Here is a 13,512-nt window from a genome sequence, read left to right on the forward strand (position 1 = left end):
AAAAAAAAAAAAAAAAAAAACAGCATTTTCTGAGTTCAGGCCTAGGTCTTGGTTAGAATGAACAGGGTAATGGTGACAAGGGGGAGGTCGGTGAAAATATTCTCAGACTGCAGGTCCGAATTATGAAGGTGACTGGTAACATTGCTTTAGCGGTTCAGTGACACCTATCTTTGCAAAGTGTACTTTCACTTGTAAGGGCCAAATAATTCTAACAGAAACATTTTTTGATATGTAATTATGTAGATGTAGAGTGATACACTTTTTTTTTTTTTGCTGTGCTCTTAAAAATTATCAAAATAATGTTTGGAACTTCTGGAACTTCTGGAACCTACTTCTGATCACTGATCGGTTTCTTGCATGTGTGTGTCCGTGTGTGTGTTGTGTTGTTTTTAGTGTGTGCACACAGGCCTGCAGCATTAGTAGTTGTCGGAAGAGTGGTCTGTTCCCTTCATTTTAAAACCAGCACCAACCGTTCCGCCTGTCACATGTGGTGGTGGAATCTGAGAGGAATGGGGGCAGTTTGGTCAGGATGGTGAAGCTGCCGGGCATAGCCTGCGAATGCTAATTCACTTTCTGTAAACAACCCCTGCGGTGTTTGGTCTTTGCATGTATGAGATCAGCCATCAGTTCTCACTCAGATCCAGCTCCTGCTGCTGTCTAACTGAGATGAGCAAGCCTCGCCTCAGACGTCGCATGTAACTCAGCTACTTCATTTGTTCATTCTCATCTTTTGCTTTTCTGGAAGGTTTAAGCCAGAGGCTGGGGCCCCCTATTCTGGCTGGCTGATTGGAAATCACACACGTGTAAGGATTGTCCAGCAGCTCTCCTGGGGCCCCTGGTGACAGCTTGGATGCCATGAGAACTGGCACAGACTATGAGTCACCCACTGTCCTTCCTGAGCGTTGACTTAAGGTAACACGGGCAGACCAGTGCATTCTTTCTTTTTCTTTTAAAACAGTTTTTGAGAGATGAGGCCTCACTATGTTGCCCAGGCTAGACCTGAACTCCTCACTCGGAGCCATCCTCCCACCTCGCCCCTGGCCTCTGTAGTAGCTGGGATGACAACTACTCCTCCCAGTGCACCTGGCTTGATGCAGTCCTTTTTGTCTTTTGAAACTCTTGTACTTTCCAAGATGTACCTGGAGAGATATTTTCTCTCAAGTTTAAGACTATAGTTTTCTACTGATTTCCTTTGTTTTCTTGTCCCAGGGCAGAATATTTTGTTCCTGTTGATGGGCTGCAGATGGTGCCACTCCGCCTCCCCGGCCAGTCTGTCCTGGACTCTCTATCCTTTTTCCTTTGTCTCGGTTCCTCCTTCACCCTCCTCCCCGCTTGGCTTGACTCTTCTCCCTGCCTCCTTCCCCTGTTGGGATTCTGGCCTAGTGGAGGTGGTTTCATCTGAGCATCTGAAAATAGGGGGCTTCTTGGTTTTTATATGCACATCTGAGCAGACTACTGAAGGCAGAGGAAGGGAGATCTCTTAGGGAGTCAGCAGATGCCAAATGCTGTGCCTTCAGACTGCCTCTGCTGTCTGTTATAAGCAACCTCACACCACAGGCTGCCCTTTAGCTGTTCCCTCGGAATGCAGCCTTGTTAAGTCACTGCCAGCATTTCCCCTCTTGGCGTCCCTTTCTCTTACCTACGTCGTTAACTCCAGACTCTGCTGCTTTCTTAAAGGCTAAAGTAACGGGCAGAGTAAAACCCTGAAATGTTTAGAAGCTATGCAGTATTAGATTGTAAACCTGTAAAAATCCTTAACAAAGTTAGTGGCTTGGAAAGATTTTCATGAGAACTTCAGCTAAAAGGCAGTAAAGTAAATGCCTTAAAATAACTAAACTGTGGCTTATAACAAGGCCATTGTTTGGCACTGTCCACTTTTTAAAGACTTTCCAGATCTTGGAGGAGGAAATGATCCTGAGACAAAGTAGTGATTTAAAAAATGAAGACAGTAAATTAACATTGACATTATTTGCCAACAATCGATTTCTTCTCTTCCAGCTTTTTACCCTGCATTCTGAATAAATTGGACCATGTGAAGAACTAGAAGATTAACTTTAGGGTTTTTGTTTGATTGAAATTGGTTTTGCAGAAGTGGAAATTTGGCAGCATGTATGGAAACCAGCAAATCAGTTTACAGTGTTCTGTGCTTCTTAGTTTATGAAACCCACAAGAATGAGGAAAGGCTGCGTGTCTTTGGATGCGAGAAGGCTGAACTAATGTAGGGTTTGCCTTTTCTGGAAGTTTATTTTTACCCTTATTAATTCAGTAGCTTGTAGAACAGCATGTCCAGACTTTAACTCGTTAATAGTGGCTCCCAAGCTGGGCAGGATTTCAATGCCAGTGGTTATTTTTCAGTGGTCTCATAGAGAAAGTACTGGGAAATATTCTAAGAATGGTGTAAAATGAAGAGGAACTTGGTAATTTTTTTAAAACGCGGGCTCAGTGAAATGTAAGCAGCTGGCTTACACACAATGACAGTCTTTACAATCAGATATTATGCTCTGAACTAGTGCTCTGATGAGGTAGTAGAAGCATGTCTCTATTTTCAATTAAAATGATCCGTTAATGTGGGAATATTTGGAGCATCTGTGTCTTTTCAAATGAACCGGGGTAGATGATCTTTTTTTTCTTTTTTTTTCCTGAGGGGAAGCCCATTTGCGTGGTGGCTTCTGCTGGTGGCATCGATGCCTGTTTCCCAGCCTGCTGGGGCCCTAGCGAGCTGTCTGATGTCATGCTCACGCTTGAAGTCAGTGTGAGTCGGCAGTGTGGGAGTTCCTTCCAGAGAGATGTGCTGTTTTCGTCTTGAACGGTTCATGGGTTTCTGCAGCAGGCTTGGTCTCACTCTCAAACGCAGTGTCCTCATGGCCTTCTTCGACCCCTTCCTCCTGGTGTCCCCTTGGATGTTCTGTCCTCCGTCCTCCCATGTGGCCCTGTCCATCACCTGACGTCCATGTTAACTTGCTTATGGATGTCACTCGAATAGCTGCCTTCACAGCAGGCTCTCGCTGCTCTGTGGATTTGAACAAGTATTTGTAGGGGAGTCGAGGCGGGCTACCTTGATCTGCAAACACCCCAGGCTGTCTAGAGCCTTGTTACTGGACTGCCGTGCTGGTGTCTCCTGGGAGCTGGTTAGAAGTGTGGAGGCTGGGCATGGTGGCTCACATCTGACATCTCAGCACTTTGAGAGGCCAAGATGGGATGATCTCTTGATCCCAGGAGTTTGAGACCAGGCTGGGAAACATAGCAAGATCCCAATTCTACAAAAATTTTAAAAAGTAGCTGGGCGTGGTGGCGTGCCTGCCTGTGGTCACAGCTACATGGGAGGCTGAGGTAGGAGGATCACTTGCACCCAGGAAGTGGAGCCAGCTGTGAACTGTGATAGCTCCACTGTAGCCTGGGTGACTCTGTCTCTTAAAAAAAAAAAAAAAAGAAAAAAGAAAAGGAAATGTTGACCCTCGGGACTGGCTACGGATGTGTAGAGTCTGAATTGGCTGGGTCGAGAGTGCAAACTATGCTAATTCCAAGCCTATCTGCATTACCGCATACACGTTTATCAAAGCCTTGAAGGCAAGGCAAAGGTGCGTTAGCAGTAGAATGTGTTTTCTTTAAGTTATTTCAGAGTACTGGATCCAGGACTTTATTGGCAAAGTTTATGCACAGATCATACAGATGGGGTGAGTTCTGTTTGGCTTGAGCAGAACACAGTTAGCTGCTTTCTGCTTTCTGCTTTCTGGACCCTGCACGGTTGTGCTGCGAAGGACCCTTCCTCAGGGCATCGGCAGGCTTCAGTGGGAGGCTGGAACTCTGCAGGAGCGGAGATCACAGCCGGCACTAAAAAAGCAATCTCCAGTAGAAGGGAAGAGAAAATGTATTTCAAGCAATGAGACTAAGTATTGTTTTTAGAAACTAAAAAGTTACACATGTGATATGTATGTATGTGTATGTATTTAAATACCACAACCCACAGTGTGTGTGTGTGTGTGTGTGTCTGTGTGTGTGTTTGGACATTATCTGTGTGTATATGTGTACATGTGTATATATTGCATTTGAAATATATGAAAATATACAATGACTACTACTACGGGGGAATTTTTTTCTTTTTTCCTTTTTTTTTTTTTTTGTGAGACAGAGTCTCGCTCTGTTGCCCAGGCTGGAGTGCAGTGGCCGGATCTCAGCTCACTGCAAGCTCCGCCTCCTGGGTTCCCGCCATTCTCCTGCCTCAGCCTCCCGAGTAGCTGGGACTACAGGTGCCGCCACCTCGCCCGGCTAGTTTTTTGTATTTTTTTTTTTTTTTTTTTATTTGAGACGGGGTTTCACCGTGTAGACCAGGATGGTCTCGATCTCCTGACCTCGTGATCCGCCTGTCTCGGCCTCCCAAAGTGCTGGGATTACAGGCTTGAGCCACCGCGCCCGGCCTACTATGGGGGATTCACAGAGGAAAGATCAAACATAGTTTAATGGAGGAGAATGATCAATAGTAGATGTTTATTATTGGCTCAGTTTACCTAGACAACAACTAAACACTTACACCAATGAGCAGTGAACATTTTGCCATCCAGAAATGCTGGGAAATAGGGTGTCATGATTTTTAAACCATTCTAGTTAATGTAGAACTGTCTTGTGATACCATTGACAGACTTAAATAATGAGAATCTAATGAGGCTTAGCTAAGACTCAAGTGACTGTAACCGAAGTTATTTCTTGCTGCGGATGTAGATGACTGTAGAGTTCTCCGTTTCTTCGGCGTCGTGACGGTAGGCGTTCAGTGCCTGTGTGAAAGCAGCGGGTGGAGAGGGACCCTCTGAGCCTGTAGAGGGCCCATTTCCTAATTCCCACTGGGGGCTTCCAGTGCACTTTCTGGGTACTTAGTTCACGAGGTCTTCCTGAGTCCGCCGAAGGAGACCTTAGCTACCCCTGAAGGCCGAAGAGTCCGGGTCGAAGGCCCCTTCTCAGTGTTCTTCCCCTTGTGATGTCCTCAGCGTCGGACACAGGGCCTGGCACGTTCAGCGTCGGACACAGGGCCTGGCACGTTCAGCGTCGGACACAGGGCCTGGCACGTTCAGCGTCGGACACAGGGCCTGGCACGTTCAGCATCCGATAAGCCCCTGTTGCGTGAAGGCCTTGGATGCCGGTAGCGTTCCCCGAGGTTGGCCTCGTGCTGTCTGCCTGTAGGTGGCTCTGGAATTTTTGACGCTCAGGAGGTGGGGCCTCTGAACTTTGCTGCCTGAGCGCTGGAGCCAAGAGTGTTAGTTGACGTTAGGCACATGGACTTCTTTTGCTTTGACTGACAGATGTTGGTTGAAGGGAGAGGGTGGGAAAAGCTGAATCAGCCCTGGTACAGGGACCGCTCCCAGCAAGGCGGTTTCCACCCCACCTACCGTGCAGTGCTGTTTTGTTTTTTTTTTTCTGAGACGGAGTCTTGCTCTGTTGCCAGGCTGGAGTGCAGTGGCACAATCTCGGCTCACTGCAACCTCCGCCTCCCGGGTTCAAGTGATTCTCCTGCCTCAGCCTCCTGAGGAACTGGGACTACAGGCGCCCGCCACCACGCCTGGCTAATTTTTGTAGTTTTAGTACAGATGAGGTGTCACCGCGTTGGCCAGGATGGTCTTGATCTCTCGACCTTGTGATCCACCTGCCTCAGCCTCCCAAAGTGCTGGGATTACAGGCGTGAGCCACTGCACCTGGCCCTCAGTGCTTACTCTGAGGGATGCTCCTGACCTGTGCATGGCAGCTGTGCGGGGCCCCGGTTGCCTTGGTCCAGGTAGAAGAGGGTGTCGTGGGGCTCAGGTCTTTGAAGACGCTGAGCACTTGAACTGTGCCCTGGCCGCGGCCGGAGGTGGTGCTCTGTGCTCCAGAAGAGGGGACTTGCCAGGTGGCCGTCACCATTCCTCGTTTGTTCCCGGCAAGCAAAATTGGACCACTTTATTGTTGCATCTGGTTTGAAGAGACCTTCACTTCTGTTTGGGGAGGAGAAAACCCAGACGCAGCGAGACAGCTGCCAGACGGTGCCTGGCTTTCGCCTCCGTCTCACTCCTCCTGGCCGAGGTAGTGTCCCTTGGTGTTGCCCCATGCTGCGTGCTCCGTGCGTATTCCTCGGGTCTGAAAGGCGCTGACGAAATGTTTGCTGCAGCTTTGTTAGGACACAGGCGGTCACTCTCTGGGCTGCTGCAGGGGCAGCGGCATTATGCAGCCTGCAGGAGCCATGGCCAGTGCGTGGTCACTCTGCGTGGCAGCCTTGTAGACCCGGCCGGGATTCTGCAGGGACAGCTGGAGACCTCCTGCTGCTCTGTGACTGGGGTTACCGTGACCACTGTCTCTTCACTGAGGCCAGACTCCTCAGGGAATGCAGGTTCCTGGTGCTGGCCAGTGAGGCCCCAGGAAAGACACACGTGTGGTCAGTATAACTCGGCTTCAGTTTGCTCAGAATAATGCAGCCCTGTGAGAGAGAGGAGCTAGGGAGCTGTGGTGCATCAGCTTGTAAAGAGGTTAGAAAATTATCAAAACGAAAACGATGTGGCGTTGACAGGTCGAATGCAGGAGTGAATGCACACGTGCATTTTATGGTGTGAAACTGTCCCTGATGCGATAATCGGGTGTGTTCCTGCATCTGTGGTGACGGGGTGGGTCCATCTGCAATGTTTCTGAAAAAAGCATCGTAAAGCAAGGTTGGTTTGGGGAAGGGTGCCTTTCTTTTCTGTTTCTTATGTCACCAGCTGCTCTGTGTTTTCTGTCCCATTACGATTTCCCTGAGATGGCTCTTCACTCTCTCTCGGGGCCTCCTTGTGTGTGTGTGTTTTTTAGACAGGGTCTCACTCTGTTGCCCGGGCTGGAGTGCAGTGGTATGATCATAGCTCACTGCAGCCTCAAACTCCCGGGCACGAGAGATCCTCCCGCCTCAGCTTCCTGAGCAGATAGGACTGCAGGCGTGCACCATCACATCCGGCTAATATTTTCTTTCTTACAGAGACAGGATCTTGCTAAATTGCTGAGGCTTCTCTTGAACTTGAGTGATCCTCCCACCTCGGCCTCTCAAAGTGCTGGAATTCCAGGTGTGAGCTGCCGTGCCCAGCCCCTTGTGTTTTTTTTTTTTTCCTGAGATGGAGTCTCGCTCAGTCGCCGGCTGGAGTGCAGTGGCCGGATCTCAGCTCACTGCAAGCTCCGCCTCCCGGGCTTACGCCATTCTCCTGCCTCAGCCTCCTGAGTAGCTGGGACTACAGGCGCCCGCCTCGTCGCCCGGCTAGTTTTTTGTATTTTTAAGTAGAGACGGGGTTTCACCGTGTTAGCCAGGATGGTCTCGATCTCCTGACCTCGCGATCCGCCCGTCTCGGCCTCCCAAAGTGCTGGGATTACAGGCTTGAGCCACCGTGCCCGACCGCCCCTTGTGTTTTAAATGGCTCTGCTTCCCAGGACCCAGCCACCAGCTGGAGTGAGTCCTGCTCCCGAGAAAGGCCGGAAGCCTGTGGCCAGGCTTCTCTTCAACATTTGCCCAAACAAATTTCCCATCTTCCTTTACCTTAACGAGAGAGTGGGAACACTGGAAAGATTAAGAATCAGTGCGTCTGCTTCCCTTCGGGGTTTTCCATCCTCCAGCCCCTCATGCAGTCCTGTCCTGGTGCAAGAGCGGTGCTGCCTGTCGCTTTTCAGGAGTGGATACTTTTCCCCCGCGTATACCCACCCACTCTGCCTCTTCTCGCTCTGCTGCTCGGGGGCCCGTGGCTCACAGCCGTGTGTGGGACGTGACATTCAGGAGGTGGTTTGGGGCCAGTGAGGTCGGCAGCCCCTCAGGACCGTGCTGTTGGAAAGCCACATGTGGATGCCCCGATCGGTGCCTGGTGCCGCAGGGTGTGGCGTGCGAGGAGCTCAGCCAGCGCCTTCTCTTCTCTCCTCGGCGAGCGGCGGGGCTCGCTGGCTCTCCTCAGCGGCTTCCTCTTGAATGAACCTTTCTTCTGAAGGCTTGATTTCCTTGGGGGAGGCTTAGTGTTTCTGCTCAGCCTTCTTTCTTGGAGGCCTGGGCTTGATGTTGGGTTGTGTTTGGTGAGGTTATGGAAAAAGCCTGTGTTTACCAGGACAGAGGGAGGAGGCCCGGGTGGGGCGTCAGGTCTGCCTTTGTGCTGTGACCTGGAGCTGTTGATCCCTTGGCTGGGCCTGGGGAGGGGTCGGTCAGTGACCCCCCTGGTTCCCTGCTGGTCCCTACACAGGGCATGCTAAGCAGCAGGTCAGTGGCTGTTTTCACAGCTAGGGAGTTAAAGTCATGCTGAAAGGAAGAGGTGAGTTTGTTGCAGTTCTCTGCCTCGTGTCATGGAACTGCTGTTTTTAGTTTTTCTTGGCTTGGGTGTGAGAATCCTGCTGCCTGCGAGGCTGAGCATGAGGGAGAAAGCGTGGAGATGATGGTTGTGTTTGCTGAGTGATTGATGAAGAAGTGGGAATGTTTTATACAGTCCTGAATATAGATTTCAGGGGAGTATGACAGGTTTCTGTAATGAATAAAGTTTTTTTTTTGTACTCTTTTAAGTAATTTTGTTGATTTAAGTATTTTAAAATATCACTGTCATTAAAACTAGTCCTTCTGGAATGTAAAATAGACACAGTGTTGGGTGGCAGGAAACTGTATGTGTTGAATTATTATTTTCAACCGAGCTCAAAGTCTTGCTTGGAATAGTTAAAAATTATCAGTGTAAAAACGGATATCTTGAAGAGCCGGGCATGGTGCTGTGCACCTGTAGTCCCAGCTACTGGGGAGGCTGAGGCAGGAGGATCGTTTGAGTCCAGGAGTTTGAGGCTGCAGTGAGCTGTGCTTGTGCCTGTGAGCAGCCACTGCACTGTAGTGTGGACACCATAGCAAGACCCTGTTTCAAAAAAAATCTAAAAGAAATTTTGAAACGGGTTGCCAGGAAATTGGATTGGTATTTTGTTTCAGAATTAGAGCCTGGTCATGTGATGCATACAGGTTTTGTCACTTCAGTTGGGAAGGAAAGATTTATCGATACTAATGGAAAAGTAAAAATGAGTCACAAATTCTTTGGAAATTCTCTTAGGGAACTTTTTGTTTTTAACCTTGAACTGCAGATAGCTAGATGCCAGAGAAGTGGCAAGGATATTTGACAAAAGTAAGAACTACTGAGTGACATTTTAAGCACTGACTCAGGTTCACCGGCAAAATGAAATCAGTGCTGGAGAAGTTGTGCGTTCATTCTTTGGGGGTAGAACATGAAGCCAAATATCTTCAACCTATTTTGAAATTCAAAGCTGCGGGCTCTGCTTTGAAGACTTGAATAAGTTCGGTTGCTGTGGCCTTTTTGTGACTAGACATTGACAAATCATAATTCTGTTACTGTGGCTCACTTAAAAAATTTTAGTAGCACAACAAGGTGATTATAGTCAGTGATAACTTAATTGTATATTTTAAAATTAAAGAGTGTAATTGGATTGTTTGTAACTCAAAGGATAAATGCTTGATGGGATGGACACCCCATTCTGCGTGATTTGCTTATTTCATATTATATACCTGTATCCAAACCTCTGATGTACCCTGTAAATACATTATACTTACTATGTGCACACAAACAATAAGAATAAAACAAAACAAATGTTAAAGGCCTTCCATGTGCCACATACTCTGCACAGTCTTGGGGATGCCAGGATGATGGGAATGTGGTTTCTGCCCACGAGGAGCTCAAAGTTGAGTAGGAGAATGAATTTCCACTTTTGGTCGATGAGGCAGGGCAGAGGCCTGGTCTAATGGACAGTCGTGTATGCATTTAGTATATGCATATACACTTTATATTATGTACCCCATATTTAATTACTAAGTTAGTTAGTTTGTTTATTTATTTATTTATTTATTTTGAGCTAGGGTCTCACTCTGTCGCCCATGCTGGAGCGCAGTGGGTCGATCTTGGCTCACGGCAACCTCAGCCTTCTGGGTTCAAGTGGTTCTCATGCCTCAGCCTCCCGAGTAGCTGGAACTATAGGTGTGCACCACCATGCTCAGCTAATTGTTGTATTTTTTGGTAAAGATGAGGTTTCACTGTGTTGGCCAGGCTGGTCTCGAATTCGTGGCATCCTGATGCACCCGCCTCAGCCTCTGAAAGTATGGGCATTATAGGCATGAGCCACCATACCCGGCCTAATTACTGTGTTATATTTACAGTTTTCTGTTGCTGTGTAACAAATTATTATAAACGTGGGAGCTGAAAACAGTACTCATTTGTTATCTTACAGTCTCCATAGCTCCAAAGTCAGGCATGGCTTAGCTGGTTCTCCGGTCAGGCTGTAGTCAAGGTGTTAGCCAGGCTGTGTTCCCATCTGCAGGTTTGAGTGGGGAAGAATCCACCTCCAGACTCACTCAGGTTGCTGGCAGAATTCATTGACTTGTAACCGCAGGACTGATGTCCCTGTTCCCTTGCTGCTTGGCAGCTGGGGGCTGCTCTCAGGTCCTGGGGAGCCCCTGTAGTGCTTTGCCAAGTGGCCCCTCACAGGCCCCATCACGAGGTGGCAGCTCGCTTCTCCAAGCCAGCAAGGGAGTCTGTCACTCCCTTGTCGCTAAGATGGGATCCTATGTAGGTCCCCTGGTGTGGGGAGAAGCAGTCTTTGCGGTATTCGGTTGGGTAGAAGCCAGTCACAGCTTCCGCCTGCACTCAGGGGGAGGGACTTGTACAGGGTGGGAGCAATTGGGGGGGGTCATCTTGGAGTTCTGCCCACCACAGTACCTTTCTGGTTATTTCACGGACTTCTGTCCCCAAGAAATCTGAGCATTTGTGTCCTGGGAAGACTGGCGAGAACAGCCCCAGTGGAGGAATAAAAACTAAGATCTGGAAAATCAGCAGTGGGTTGTTTCCATCTCTCAGCAGGCAGGAAACAGGAGAAAGGAATGTCTGGAGGCTCCCAGCACTGCGGGGAAGGAGGTGTTTGGCCGCGGGGTAGAGCTGGGCAGGAATCTCCCAGGCCCAGCACTGCGGGGAAGGAGGTGTCTGGCCGCGGTAGAGCTCTGCAGGAATCTCCCAGGCCCGGCACTGAGAGGAAGGAGGCGTTTGGCCGCGGTAGCGCTCCGCAGGAATCTCCCAGGCCTGAGGGGAAGGAGGTGTTTGGCCGCGAGGTAGAGCTCCGCAGGAATCTCCCAGGCTCCTCTAGCTAGGTGCAGCCGTGTTTTATCCGGCTGTCTTTACATGGGCTGATCACTCAGGAGTGGCATATGGCAGGAACACGCTTTGGGGTACGAGCCTCCTGGAGAATGAACTGCAGCACACAAGCTAGACAGATGGTGGCTTAGTCCCCCTTGGACAAGCGTGTGTCCTGCACACTGGCGGGCAGGGTGCTGAGAGGCGCTTGTGGTGTCTGAGGCGGAGCTTTGCTGAGTTCCCCTGAAACGACTTTGTGAGCTCGAGGCGGTCACCCGAGGATACGCGGCGCTCCACCCAGGATGGTGCGGGGCCCACAGAGCATCCTCGCTCAGCTGGGATGGGAACGCCAGTGACAGGTTGTATGGACTGGACAAAACCTGGAGCACCAGCTGGGAGGACACTCTCCTAACGGGATGGAGGGCAGGTCAAGGCAGCCTTGCAGGCAGAGTCATGAACGTTACCATCCCAGCAGTGTCACTGCTACAGGGCCTGCTTCTTCCATGAAATCAGACACGTATTTCAGCAGAGGAATCACCGGGGCCCGCCCGCTTTTAGGTGGACCCATGTTGTCTTGAGACAGTTTGGATTGCTGTGAAAGAAGATGGTCTTTTCACAGCCTTTAGGGTGTGTGTGAATTTTAAGAAGGCCAGTCCAACAGGGATACGATCTGTTATTTGGCCTCTCATCAAAGAGGAGGCCTGGGCCTCTGCAGGAACAAGCGTGTGTCCTTTGACAGACGAGGACTTGGTGCCCTGTGGCTGAGTGGAGGCAGAGGGCGATTTTGCCCCAGTTTAGTAATTCTGTGCTGTAATTCTTCTCTCTTCCTTCCCTTTATTACTGGATGCTTATTGTTGCATTTTTATTGTGTTCATTTTGATATTTATGCCGCTTCTCATGACAGCCCTCAAATATTTAACCAGTTTTGGAACTTGGGAGGGGGACACACACAAAGAAACCAACGGCTCACAGAAGCTCTTCTTCTTTCTTTCTAGTGGTTCAAGCTCTACGTTTGTGACCTCAAACCTCCTGTTGGGCCATTTCCAAGAACTCCCATCAGCTTCTGTATCGTTTAAAAGGTAAGTGGAGCTACTTGTGGCTGTTCTTGGTGGTGACGTCTGGGGAGTCGAGCTTGTTGTGGCAGGAGCTGCTCTGCGACGGTGGACCTGTCTGGCTGCGTTGGTTTTTACAAGGGTGCGCCTCATTGGTGTGTTTCTTCTTTGGGGTGGATGTCCATTGCTGGGGCTTGGGTGTCTATTCACAGTAGAAGCTTGGGTGACACCTGTGTGTTTTCAGAGCCAGCCCTGGTGGGGGACAGTCAGTGGCAGAGCTGGGAGGTGCTGGGAGCCCCCCATCTGGCATGCCAGCGTCAGCCTCTGGCCTCAGGCTGCCCTGCCCCTCTCAACGCCGTGTTTCCTCAGTTCCTCTGGGATTCTAGTGATGCTGATTTTGTCTCATTATCAGTCTTCATTTGATGTCAAAGAACATCAAGTGAAGAAATACATGAGAATTTTCAGGAAGGTAAGACATTCTATAAAATATAAGATCCAATTTTTTTCTAAATTTTTAATGTGCCTGGTGGTGGGACTCATGGCTTATGGGAAATCCCTTTCTAGAATGTAAGCCTTTTGAGGGCAAGCACCTTCCTCTCTCCTGCTTGTCTTCCTTCCTTCCATTTATTTTTCCTTCATGGCCTAGAACAGTGCCAGCAGTGTCAGGAGCGCGATAAAACTTTTGGCAAATGAAACAACTTGATGAGGAATCCACCCCGAAGCTCTTAGAGCATATCCCAGCCTTTTCCTTTCTGGTTGCTGTTGGCAGCTGAGGAGGCACCTGGAGAATCCAGGAGGATTTGCGGTGCTTCCTTGCAGAGGCACACAGACCCTGGAATGTAAATGGACTTTTTACAGTTTGGCACCTTCCCGAATTGCGGGTGCAAAGCAGTATGCATGGCAGAGCCAACCACGCTTGGGTTCAGTGTGGGGGCAGCTCCTCCTCTGCTGAGCTCGAGCGTCTCTCTCCTCTCTCCTGAGTGGATTTCACGCCCGTTCGATTGGCTCTCGGGAAGCTGGGGTGGAAAGAGCTCGTGGGGAACACCCAGACCGCACGCCTCGTGGATGTTCAGTGACTGACGAAATGCTTGTTATTCACACGATGCCTTTATTAACCTGACAGAACAGCACGGTGTTTGAAAATCCCAGCTCTTCGCTGGCTTGGTGGGTGTGGAGGAGCCGTTTTTCTTCCATCGTTTGGCACATTCACCGCCAGCTTGCCAGCTTGAAGTGGGCGGTGGCAGCACCTCTCTGCCAGGGCTGACAAAGGCGTGGGTGCAGTTTCATTTCTCTTTTATTGTCTCAAATACAGTTCCCATTGAATTGACCCACCAAAAACCAGC

The 13,512-nt window shown here is 49.5% G+C and overlaps 1 protein-coding gene across 2 annotated transcripts in view; it reads left to right on the forward strand.

The window, feature by feature from the left end:
- The window catches only part of LDLRAD4 (low density lipoprotein receptor class A domain containing 4), a 435,244-nt gene that overhangs the window by 48,667 nt on the left and 373,065 nt on the right, over positions 1–13,512 (forward strand). For both annotated transcript variants that reach the window (XM_011936638.1, XM_011936639.1), the window contains exon 2: positions 12,113–12,196. The gene's annotated coding sequence lies outside the window, so the exon portion shown is untranslated. The remainder of the gene's footprint in view (positions 1–12,112; positions 12,197–13,512) is intronic.

This window comes from Colobus angolensis, unplaced genomic scaffold, assembly GCF_000951035.1.
Source record: "Colobus angolensis palliatus isolate OR3802 unplaced genomic scaffold, Cang.pa_1.0 Scaffold155, whole genome shotgun sequence".
Taxonomy (NCBI): domain Eukaryota; kingdom Metazoa; phylum Chordata; class Mammalia; order Primates; family Cercopithecidae; genus Colobus; species Colobus angolensis.